This window comes from Malaclemys terrapin, chromosome 14, assembly GCF_027887155.1.
Source record: "Malaclemys terrapin pileata isolate rMalTer1 chromosome 14, rMalTer1.hap1, whole genome shotgun sequence".
NCBI lineage: Eukaryota > Metazoa > Chordata > Testudines > Emydidae > Malaclemys > Malaclemys terrapin.
In genome coordinates this window covers 23,994,064-24,007,682 of record NC_071518.1, presented here as the reverse complement: position 1 = coordinate 24,007,682, position 13,619 = coordinate 23,994,064, and positions in this window count along the sequence as shown.

The following is a 13,619-nucleotide window of genomic DNA, read 5'->3' as shown; positions in this document are numbered from 1 at the left end:
CAAGGAATCGAGATAATAAGAGAGACACTCCTTTGTTAGGTTTCTTCTGTTTCTCTATACAGTATGGCAATGGGATGGTACAAAACAAAACCCAATGGAACATGTTTCAGAAATATATCCATCTACATCTCTGTCAGATGTTGCTTCATGACAAGCATGTCATTTTATTGAAACAAGTTAAAAGCCTGAAACATAACAAAAAATATACAATACCAGCTAACATATTAGTATTTTTCAGTTCATGGCCCCTGCTATGGGATTCCTGGGGTACTGTGGGACTGCTGTGCTCCCTTAACTCTCCAGCGTGGGCAATCTCTCATGATGCTTTGCTACTGAAAAGCAGCAAATCTCTCCAGGTCCTGTAGTCACTCAGGGTACATCTACACTACAGGGGGGAGTCGATTTAAGATACGCAAATTCAGCTACATGAATAGCGTAGCTGAATTCGACGTATCACAGCCGACTTACCCCGCTGTGAGGACGGCGGCAAAATCGACTTCTGCGGCTTTCTGTCGCCGGCGCTTACTCCCACCTCCGCTGGTGGAGTAAGAGCGTCGATTCGGGGATCGATTGTCGCGTCCCGACGGGGCGTGATAAATCGATCCCCGCGAGGTCGATTTCTACCCGCCGATTCAGGCGGGTAGTGTAGACCTAGCCTCAGTCAACAGCATACAGGGACACATCCAGCTAAGTTACATGAATGCTCTTTGAACCACTCATGAACCATACCGAGGGAAACAGCAGCAAATCCCCCTAGCCTTACACTCAAGTAATTTACCATCTTACACTCTCAAGACCTTCTCTTGAACAATGCAAGCTCATTAATTCGTTCGCCACTTTATCAAGGGATAATGGACATGGATCAGCCTTCGTAATCGGAGCAGATTCCCCAAGCACTTTAGAAAACTCACTGGAAAGGATAAAAAAATCAAATAAGTTTATTAACTACAGAAAGATAGATTTTACATTATAGTAAGTGGTAGGTATGAAGGTCAGAAATATTTACCTAAGTAAATACACATTTTAAATCCTAAACTTTAAGACTAAGCAAGATTTGAATCAAACAGCTTTTCTGATCCCACTGGACATTGCAGGCAGGTTACAGTTCTTAATACACAGGCTTAATTTCCTTCTCAGCCTGGGACCAATCTCCTCCATTCAAAGTCTGTCTTCCCCGCATTCTTGTTGCCTTCAGAGTAGGTGGGGGAGGAGAGAGGTGGTCTCATGATGCCACTGTCCCTTATTCATGTCCCAGGAAAGATACTGGCCCAGACATGTCCTGGTGGGCCTTGCTGAGTCCTCATTGTGTGGTGCTTGTGCAACTGTCTCTTACAGAATTGTAAATCTCTTGTTTACAATTCCCTTCTGTCAATGGCTTGTGATGGTCGCTTAATGCCTGTTTGGGTATGAGTCACCACCTTTGTTGTCATTGGAGAGCTAGCAGTGGGTGTCTCCCAAACTCACAACAAATTTCAATAATAACCATATAGAAAAATCTCATAATTTGATACACATTAACAATACACATATTTTGAGAGAACAAAGAGTTTCAGCAGGTCATGACCTTTCATATGGTATCTTACATAGCATGCTCTGTATGAAATATCACAGCCACATACAAATGATGAATATGGGGGTTACAGGGTGCTACCTTGAGGTCCAGTGCATCACAGCCACCAATATTTAAATGAAAAAGCCTGAAGGAGCTAGGGGAACACGTTGGTCTTGCTTCCAAAACCACTGAAGTGAGTAATAACATTCCTATTGACTTTGAAGGGTTGAGGATTGAGTCCTTTATGAAGAACTAAGAGACGTTGCATCTGAAGAAGTGAGGTTTTTACCCACGAAAGCTTATGCCCAAATAAATCTGTTAGTCTTTAAGGTGCCACCAGACTCCTTGTTGTTTTTGTAGATACAGACTAACACGGCTACCCCCTGATAAGAGACACCTGCAGCAGCTCTTTGATACATCCATATCCAGCTATGTTATACTTGAACAAAAGGAATGCGTAGGAAGACTGAAAAACATCCTAGAAATATGAATACAGAAGAGAGGTTTTTGAGTGAGTAACCAACAGTGAAAAGAAAATCTGAACCATGTTGTTTGAGCCTGAAATGGTGCTTAATCAAAGGGATTTTGTAGTAGATGATGTTCTTGGCAGTGGCTTTCCTTTCCTAGTTGGTGTAAAATATCTACTTACAGGCAAATTTTCCCACTGAATGCTCAAGACTTCGATCAGCCAGGTAGACAGGTTGAGCTGTGCGTGCTGGTCCGTCACCGAGAGAAGGCTTAGCTTTTTTATTAAAATGGAAATATGCCTGTGACATGTTCTAAGAGCAGAAATAACATTTATTTCCCTTTCACCACTACTTTAATGTCACCACATTTTACAGCGTCAGTCATGTTCCTCACATCCTGCAGTATTTCCTCAAACTTTACTCCAGCAAAACTCCTATTCGCGTCACAGGGACTTTTGCCTGCGTAAAGACTGCAGGACTCTGACTCATGCGCCTAGCACAGGATTAGAGCAACTGCTGTCGGCTGATGCCATGTACATCATATCGTGTTATGTTCATCATATCTGGGGTATAATGCAGATGACTACCAAGTATTGATATCTACTAGAGCGTATATGATGAAAAATATGAGTCTAAGGATTAGCTGTGCTACAAACCCTTTGCTGTGCAGTGCTGGCATAATCTACTAAACCTGGTGGATTGGCCCAGGGAGGATCATTCCAAGGGTGATCTTACAGGGCAATAGAGCTGACGTAGAGGTTCATGTGCCATTTGCCCTTCACAAAAAGGGGTTGTTTCAGTGGCTGTTAAAGCCTAACATAAGCAAAGAGGGAATGGCCATGTAATTAGGGCCATGCACATCTGAGCTCTAAGATACCTTTGCACAGGTCCCCAGGACTAATGCTTTCTGCATTTTGGTCCGATCCAAAAATCTACAAAGATCCTTTGTATTTAAAGTCTGAGTACTTAGAAGAACAAATCAAATATTATTTTAACAGCAAAAGTAATTAATTTATGCAAGAGGGTGTTTACATTCTCCATCCTCCTGCTAGGACAAGAATGTTCCCATATATACAGTATATTTTTCAGTTCCCTGTCCAGTATAGTTTTTAATGTCTCAGGTGATAGGGTTTCCATCACTTTTGTTTGAAAGTATTGATATTACTGCAAACAGGGTTAACGGGAGATATATTTATGGTTCAAGCTCTGATGAACAATGATGGTGGGGGAGTGGAGAAAATAATGACTCTTCCTTGCGATTAGGATTTTCTGGATGAATGGCAAATGAACCAATTTAAATTAAATTAATCACAGGGAAACAATTACTCCCTGATCCATTTGTAATAGTGTTACTGAAGCCCTTCAGTAAATAACATGCAGCTCTATCATTTAGAAGATTGTGAGCCAATCAGTCATCTGTTAACAATGGCAAGACACATTGTGGCACACTGGAATTAGAAAAGTATCAATGTTTCACATAGAACAGTGTACCTGGGGAGAATTGCTAATAAAATAACATGCAATAGGACTGGCATTATTTATCCACTCTCTTGTCCTATACTCATGCTCATTTCTGAACAACATGTAAAAGGTAATCCCCTTGCTAAAAAAGATGTTGCAATGAGCACTGCCCACATGGATTCCTGTGGAGCTCTTTACAGGGTCAGAGTCTAAGAATTTGACTTTTTAAATCATATTAATTTAGGACCAACGTTGGCAGTCCTTACTCCAGCAAAACTCATCCTGATAGCAGTGATCATTTCGCCTGAGTAAAGACTTGAGGATGTAGTTTTGCTGATTTCCTATTTTCAAGTGAAGCGCTAATCTAAACCACATTCATAGGTCTCATGTCTGCTATGGCTCTTAAAAATACAAATGTGTGGCCCAACATTGGGCCTCGCAGGTGTCTGTGTGTAGTGCAAGTAATGACAATATGCATAATTGCAAGGATATTTACATGCCCCATTAGACATACTTGGCCATCTAATTACACTTCCACTTGATGCCCAAGTAACAAATTCTGGGGAAAACTAAACTATTTGATGCCAAAAGAAGAACTACAGTTTGAAAAAACAAACAGCCTATAATGCTTAATATATATATATATATTTTTCCTGAGGGCCAGATCAGTCTGTTCTGTGCGCTGGTGGAGAGGGTACATATTGCCCATTACTCCCTTGTGCCAGCTACACCTACTGTCATTCTGTGTGGGAGGGAAAGCAGGTTCCATAGGAGGAAAGGGAAGGGGCAGGGAATGGATGGATCTGCACTCTCCTTCCCACAGTTATATTAATGCATAAGGTGATGTATGTTGGGCTAGATATAGACCCTCTGAGAGTCACAATAGCCTTCCTGTCCAACAATGCACTTCCCCTTAGGCCTGGTCCACACTAACCCCCCACTTCGAACTAAGATACGCAACTTCAGCTACGTGAATAACGTAGCTGAAGTCGAAGTACTTTAGTTCGAACTTACCGCGGGTCCAGACGCGGCAGGCAGGCTCCCCCATCGACTCTGCGTACTCTTCTCGCCGCGCAGGAGTACTGGCATCGACGGCGAGCACTTCTGGGATTGATTTATCGCGTCTAGACACGACGTGATAAATCGATCCCAGAAGATTGATTGCTTATCGCCGGACCCGGAGGTAAGTATAGACGTACCCTTACTCTGGGCTCATGGCAGAATCAGGACTGTGCCCATATTAGGAAATCCAGGATGTGAAGAACAATGTGCTGACAACAAAGATTATAATAAAGCTTTATCCTGAGTACGCTCCACTGGTCTTCAGAATTCTCATTCTAGTAGATTATTCTTTCAGTCCCATGAATATACTATTCTTACCATTGGTACTACTGCAGTTAAAGCTGAGTCAGCCTTTTCATTACACACTCTTCTCTTCAGTGATTTGTAATAAACCATGGCTATTAAAATTTGCTAAGGGCTGAAGCTTCCCAGACAAGTCTGAACCCTGAAGCAAATGATTTCTATCAAACCTAATGAAAGAAATCTGTTTAGCTATTTTTTTCAGCTACAGAGAGGTTTTCCAGTTTAGTTAGTGGATTGAGATGCTGTTTTGCAGCTTTTAAGCTAGTTCACTGGACCTTATTTCACCAGACCTGGAAGGGAAGTAAATGCCACACCCATGTCCTTAAAGGCCCTTGCCTCAGGACACAGCTTAGCATTTGAAACAGTGTCCCTAGCCCATGTTTGCCAGAAGCTGGGAACAGGTGACAGGGGATGGATCACTTGATAATTACCTGTTCAGGTCATTTCTTCTGGGGCACCTGGCATTGGCCACTGTCAGAAGACAGGATACTGGGCTAGATAAACCTTTGGTCTGACCCGGTATGGCTGTTCTTAAACAAAAGACATAAATAACACAAAATAAAAGAACTCAACCAATGCAGGCTGGCTACAGTTCTTGGAGGCCTTTCCTTTGCTTCCTGCAGCCAGGGAAAAGAAGACACCTGTCCCTTTCCTTCTCTCCCCTTTTGACCTTATATATCTCACTCAGCCGTCTGAGGCAACTGATTTCATATCTGAAGTGTAGTAATGGGTCTCTGTGATAAAGGGGGAGCAATCTATTCTGTTTAACAAACTATTGTTGTCATTTTGGGGCAAATGACCTGCTTCTGATCCCATTAAAATTGATGGCAAAACTGGCATTGGGGAGGGGTTTGGGCCCTAAGGACAGCATGTGCTCAGGCACACAGGTTCAACTCCTAAATGAACTGGGCCCTAAAAGCCAAAACTTCATTTAAAAAAAAAAAAAGGCTACTGCTCGCCTTAAATAATTTTTAATAACTGCAAAGCTTTTGAATCATGAGCTATAACAGCATATGTACTAGAGCTGGTTTAATCCTATGACCTATGTGAAATGAATATACAGTGTTTATCCTATCCTGAGTGGCCAGTTGTCCATGTACAGCAACACCACCACTGTAATTAGCACCTTTGTTGGGAGTCCTAGCAGAGAAGATAATGGTTGAATGGCTTCTTGCTACCTACTGTTACCTGTTATAATTGCCAATGAAATCGAACTCCCATGTGATTTTTCTATCTTCTCTGTATTAACTCGTGTGTCTAACTGGCTGTTTGCACATGCAAATACCTAACGTACGTGCGCAAATTACTATGATTGCATGTGCTAATCAGACACTCAAAAAGCAACAGGCAAAAATGAATGCATATTAGATGTCATGTGCTGCTTAGAGGCAAATTATTTCCTAGCAATTCTGTGTGAAATAGGAAAGAGAGAGAAACTAACGAATGAATGAAATAAGCTATCAGGTTTCTGAGCTAGCTCCTTGATCATTTTCAAAGACAACTTTGGAAGAGGTACAGGGGAAGTATTGACAATATTAGATGCAGGGCAGATGAAGAGAGCTATAAAGCCATCTTGCCCCCCTGTTTAATGATGAAACATTCTAGACCCATGTGAATTCCATCACATCCCTTAGAATCTATATAGTGCCATAACTGTAAATGGCATTTTACAACACCCTGCATTAGCCACTCCTTCTGCAACTCCCCTCCACTTGGTATTTTACACAGGCAAGATACCATGTGTCAAGCAAAGAAATAAATAGAACAATATCCCTATCCTAAAAAAAAAATCTCACTACCTAAATGCATGAGCAGGCAGAGGTGTGTGATTGCTGATGGGGTTAATTACCCATTTGAAGCCTGAACTTTTGCTCTCCTTATATAGGAAAAACTGAAATAAATGCGAGTTTTATCTACGATAGGACTGCAAAGTTTAGTAACTAGAATCAGGGTCTGGATAATGCCATGACTGGAGCCTAAACAAACACCTCAGATAAATTTAAAAGCGGAAATGGAGAAGCTGGATTCTTCTGACATTTAACATGATCTCATAGGCCATCTTTTTCCTGTGACAATAGACCTTGCCAATGACCTGTTAATAACTTGATTAGAACTGCTCAAAACAAACTTTCTCTTATTTCATTTGTCGTGCTCCCAAAATCTTTTTTGGATACGCAGACATGTGGAGCTGGCATTTCCTAATGCCGGACCTGTCAACCACCAATGTCATTTCTTAATTGCAGAATAATTGCATGTTTAAAGAAAAGGAACCCAAATATCTGTTATATTTATTATTCCTTAAATCTGTAAATCAAAATGATCAGTCATGTTCATTATGTATTGACAAATTTACAGTGTGCCTCCCTGTGGCATCTGGATGAGTTAAAGAATAAAAAACACACAAGCCAATTATTATTTAGAAATCACAAAAGAAAGACAGGAAGGACATTGATTTGCTTTAGATGTATTCAACACAAAGCCTTGGCTGAGAAGATCAGCCTTGTGCTGCGCTTGGAAAGCTAACAAATGTAGGCTCTTAATGACTGCCAGCTGGAGTTAGCTGGGGGTCTTCCACTGAAAATTCCTTGCCCTCCCTACTCCTCAAGATCATGCATTTGAGGAGTGTTGGTTTAAAACAAATATTCAGCTGATCTCGCAGGGTGAGAGCTGGCCTTTAAGGTAACCAGGTCCAAGGACCATAGAGAGCATTTAGAGATTTTAAAAACAGTCACTTGAGCTGACCCCAGGAGCAGGTGGGAAGTTAGTGCAGTGCAGAGAGCACAGGCAGAACGTGTTGATGCTGATCCACTTCACTAAGCAGGGAAGGCCTGTTGTAGAGAAAGGAGATAGGTCAGCCATATTAGATTGGTGTCAAGCAAGAAAAGGATTGTTGAGTGAAGTGAATTCTATTGCCAGACTGGTTTCTCTGATCTTATCTTATCGATTTGATAAGTTGAAATCTAAATGACTGTAAAGCCATTTCCTCCTCAGCCATGCTATGAGAGTATGGGTTTTGTTACAAGGAGATGGGTAAGTAAGTCCCTGATGTACCATAAGCTTTAATAAACAAATGGTTTGAAAGCTTAAAATATAGGGAGGTTGGGGATAAAATCTTGCTGCCAGGTAAATTGTTCAGTTTTTTTTTATTGACCCTTCAATGGACTTTAGGTCCTAAATCACTTAGGTGGTTTTGAAAATGTTACCTTCCAGCTTTTTCTTTTGCTATAAACAGTGATGGCTACTTTCAGAAGTGGGGGAGGTGCCATTAACATGCCAGGGAGTGAAAGTGAAGGACATAGCGGGAACAGCAGCTAACGAGAGAGTGTGTGGTTATCAATTCTTTGCGGAGGGCACTGTCTTTCTGTCCTGTGTTTGTACCTGACAGCCCTTGGTGTGATTGGGTCCTGGTCCAGGCACTACTGCAATAAACAATAATTAATAAAAGATATAAGGTGAATCAGGAATGAGCAGTAGCACCCTGCTTTAATGTTCACCTCCTCCCATTGTTCTGTTAGTTGCTTCTCCTGCTAGGTTCCTCTCTTTTGCCCCCAGTGTGTAAGTTACATCAAGTACAGATGAGTACTTCGTACTACCATTGATAGCACCTTGTGAGTTTGTCTCCAAGTTGTTTTCCCTTTTGTGGAACTGTTTCGGTCCTTCCTTCTTTTTCTGATATGGAAAAGGGGCATGTTATTTTTATAAATGAAGGAGAAAACAAATAAAATCCAAACTGTTATAGTGTAAAAATATCCATAGGGAAGTTCATATGGTATCATGTTTTGAACTATATTAGGCATATAGATTCTATCCTTGTAAGACTCTGATCTAAGTAAAATGAGAGCAGACAAGCAATATTCAGCTTGATTCACTTTGATATAAATGTTTCTAAGCTGTGGCCATTCTTCCAGTATTACTGAATGTTACTCAAAGCATTCTTAAAAGTCAGACCACATTATTCATGATAAAAATTCTCCAAACAATGGGTACGTTTTCAAACGAAGCCTACATAAGATGATGAGGGATTACTTCAGAGTAAAACAGTAAAATATTTAGAATATTGTTTTAGTTTATGAGATGATGCAATGTATCTATGTATTGAATGAATGAAAAGGAACATATGTTTGACCCAGAAATTAAAAATCAAGCCAATGGATTCCACAGTGACACATTCTTGATTATGTATCAATCAGGTAATTTAAAAACTAATATAGATCTCCTTTGGGAAAATCAAAGTGGGGCAGAGAAAGCTGTTGTAGCTAGTCTACGTAACTCCCCAAGTGTGTATGGCACTTAAGAAAAGAACATAAAATCCAAGGAAGCTGTAACAGACAGGGTGCAAAACCACAGTGCACGTACAGCCACTTTCTTCCAATCTGCTCCTTGTGCATAGAGCACCCCCTCTTGATCTAGTTTGTATTTCCACTATCCTGTCCCCTCTCTCTGGTCAAGACCCATTTCTGCCAAGAGACTGACCATAAATAACTAATTGACTGTAGGTGGGCTGATGCCCTGAAGGAACTTCTGATTCCAGTCTGACTTTAGGTGTCTTCTAGATTTTTCTGTGAATAAATTGTGTGCACATCATATTATTCATTATTTATATTGCAAGAGCATGCAGAGGCCCCAACTGAGATTACGACCCCATTGTGCTAGGCACTGCATACATGAATATAAGAGAGAGGTCCTGCCCCTAAACAGTTCACAGTCTAAATAGACCAGATGAACAACAGGTAGCAGGGGAGACAGCAGCACAGAGGTTAAATGACTTGACCAAGGTCACATAGCAGGACATTGGCCAAGCAGGGAATAGCATCCATGTTGCCTGACCTCCTGCCCTATCCACCAGATCATGCTGCCTTCCTACACATAATTGTGCATCATACACTCTTATTGCTATTCCTATTATTTCTTCTCTCTACCCCTTCCAACTTCTGTTCTCAATTAGGCTGTAAGCTCTTGAAGGTGGGGACTTTGTTTGTACAGCTCCTAACAAAATGAGGCAGTGTTCCTAACTGGAGTCTCTAGATACTACTGGGATACACATAACAGATAATACAGACAGACACACACACAAGCAGAGTGATCAGTGTGATGGCTGTAAATGGCATGTTTGAGGGGGGAGTTTAATTAGGATGGATTACAGAATGACAAGGGGAGGAGGGACAGAGCAGGTAAGAATCAGGAAGGAAAGTATAAGGGGCAGGAATGGAGTAAGGCTGAGGTGAAGCTTCTGTGAAACATTAGAAACTGAATTACTGTGAAACAGTAGTCGTGCCATTCATATTATTATATAAAGTATATTCTGGAATGTGTATGCTCCCACAGAAGTTAGTGGCAATGACTCTCTTTATCCTTCATTTATTCTTTGCATTGTAATAGAAATAAACTACGGTGTTACAGCATGTAGTAGTAATTACCAACAAAACAGGGCACTGGTAGTAAACAGCGGGCTATTCTCCATTCAGTCTTCTTGTGTGAAGGTGGTTTAGTTAGGATGTTTTTCTAGTCTGATTTGATAGTACACCAATCACTTTGATAGGGTTGGTGAGGGGTGCTTTAGATGGAAAAGGGCAGATTTTCAGCTGGGGTAATGCAAGATGACGGAGCTGTGTCCGCTGACAGCAGCACAGGATCAGGCATAACATTCTTGATGTGTACTGCATAAGGTCTGGCAGGAAGTGTATGATACCAGGTTGTCTCCTTATACAAATCTTACACAGTCATCTGAAATTAACTAATTTTTTTTAAAATTCAGTATAAAATATTTGTAGTATTGTTTTTCTTCTCCTCTTTCTATTGGAACTGTACGTGTTGCATACTAATCGAGAATAAGATAAACTTGGGGTTAAAGAAGGTTTATAAAATAAACATCCCCTCCTTTTTCTTCACTACATGAATTTTTCTAAAGATGTCTGTTTTCCATTATGACAGATTTCAGTAGTAGCCGTGTTAGTCTGTGTCAGCATAAAAAAAACAAAAAACGAGGAGTCCTTCTAAGGTGCCACCAGGGCTCCTCATATTTTTTTGTTTTGTTTTTGTTTTTGTTTTTTGTTTTCCATTAGCAAATGTGTGTTTTCGCTGGTACTGAAAATGCATCCTTGGGTGCTGATTCCACTCCTTTATCTGTACCTTCCCTGAGGCTACGGCTGAGGTTAGATAAGTTAACAAATCCACATGGTCCATTTATATTTAACTATCAGGGTGAAAGCTCATGAGTTCCAGAACATTATTTAATTAAAATGTTTTTGTATGAGCAATGATAATGTAAATATTGAGATATTATTGAGCCTATGAGTACATCTGTTTTGGTGCAGAGAAAATGCTCAGTTAGGGCTTTCAGTAAACACTCAATACTGGAAATTATTTAGGGCTCTTTATCCACTACTTAATGTCTGGACCTCAAGGTGGTTCCTACATTTCAGAGGTTGCACAGGATTTCAATATTCATAGTGATTTAGCAGTGCTTGTTTATAAAGTCCTTTTAAATAAAGATAGTACATCCGCTTCTGTGAGAGACAATAGAAAAACCTAGTGGGAGGTGATACACTGACCCCTCCACCTTAAACTGCACCCCCAGGTTCAGGACAAGCCAAGGCTTTTTAAGCAAGAAAATGATCCCTTTGGTGTGATTTACTCTGATCATCAAATGTATTACTGATAGCTGTGATCTGAAGTGATTAGCAAGCGTTTTGCTATCACTTCATCTCTGCTCTCAGCCTTTTGCAAGTGCAAGAAATGCCAAATGTGTGAGGGAGAGAGGCAAAGATAAAAATACAGTATGATGTCCTAAGCCTCCGGAAAAAGAGCTTTCAAAATGTGGATTAAATCTGCTTTGACGTGAGATAGACTTGGAATTTTGTAGCTATACTCAAATCTTCAACGCTATGGCATTCTGTTGCTTTTCATGAAGCTTCCTTTCAAATTTTATGAAGTTCTGGTTTCAACTATTTTTTTGAAAAAACTTTAAAATCTATGGTTCTAGCATTTATCTCTTTTACAAGATGCTTTAATATGAATAACTATGTAGATTATGACTGTAGGGAAGGTCAGGATGGAAACTGAAACAATTGCCCACAATATTCCCTACATCCATTTCTATTAGATGATTGACACTAAATTGTTAGACGGTTACAGATAATATAACTCGTTCTTTGTTTATATTCTGTTTTGCCGTGAGCAAATGATACCACTTCAAAGGCTAAATGCAGAAATGGTGTTCAGCAGGAAGACTAGCATTCACAACAAATTACAAGCATGATTTTAGGAGTGAATCTCTGACATGCTGATTCAGTACAAAGCACTGGGGGGCCCTACTGTCATCAAAAGCTCATAAATAAATATAGCAATACGGACATAAATAATAACATATTTAATAGTGGTGTCTACTCCAACTTTAATGTGTAGAGCTGGTTGAAAATTGTTATTTCTATCCCATAGGAAATTCTGATATTTTTAAACATTTGTTTTTGCCCCAAATCAGAATGAAAAGTTGAAATATCAATTTTTTTCTTAAAACAGAAACTTCTGAAAAAAAATTGATTCAGAAATATCAACGTTTCATTTCAGCTCAGCTCGATTATTACACTGAGTCTATCTGAGCTGCTGCAATGACTCCAGGGAGATATAAAGCAGGTTCCTCATGCCCCCTTGGGCTGGGCTCCCCAGCTGGACTACATCTCCCATGATGCACCACTGTAATGGGACTCCCATGATGCATTGTGTTGGTTCAGTCAAAGAAAAAGCTTGTGGTACATCATAGGAGCTATAGTCCAGTGAGGGAGCTGGGTCCATAGAGGAGAATAAGGGCAAACTACAACTCCTGTGAGACAGTGTAGAAATTCAGGTTGAGACAGATTAATGCCAAACTGACTGGAAACTAAATATTTTGATTTGATTTGAAAAAAATGTTTTGATCTGGGTTAACCCAAAATGAAACAAAATATTTAATTTCACTTATGGAAAATTAATACAATTCAGCCATTCAGTGCCTGGGAATAGGGCATGAATAACAGTTTGATTAAAAGATAAACCGGAAGATATGGTGTCCATGGTGCTGAAGCTGACATGAGTTTTCCTGTGGAAAATTTTGATTTATGGAAACTGCATTTTCCATCATCATTTTGATGGAAAATTCCTGACTACTTCTAATTATTTGTATTACAGCAGCACCTAAAGATCCCTGTCCTGAAGAGTTTATAATTTAAGTACACCAAACAGACAATAGAATAGGAAAAAGGAAGTATTCCCTATTTGACAGATAAGAAATTCTCGTACTGAGAGATGAAGTGATTTGTCCAAGCTCACAAGGTCTCTGACAGAGCTAGTAGTTAAACCCAAATTTCCTGAGTCTCAATCCATTGCTGTAACAATACTGTTCTTCCTCTTTATATTTGTACTCCCTTTAACGGCATATAAAAGACTGTGAAATAGGCCTAGAGCCAAATTCTCCCTGTACCGAAGGCCCATCACAAGGCCTCTGCACCATTTAAATGGAGCTTAAGCCTCAAAATAGGGCACAGAGGTGCATTTCACACACAGTGAGAGAATGACAGGTTTCAAAGTAGCAGCCGTGTTAGTCTGTATCCGCAAAAAGAACAGGAGTATTTGTGGCACCTCCGAGACTAACAAATTTATTTCAGCATAAGCTTTCATGGGCTACAGCTCACTTCTTCAGATGCATCTGCTGTAGCCCACGAAAGCTTATGCTGAAATAAATTTGTTAGTCTCTAAGGTGCCACAAGTACCCCTGTTCTTTTAGTGAGAGAATGCTATGC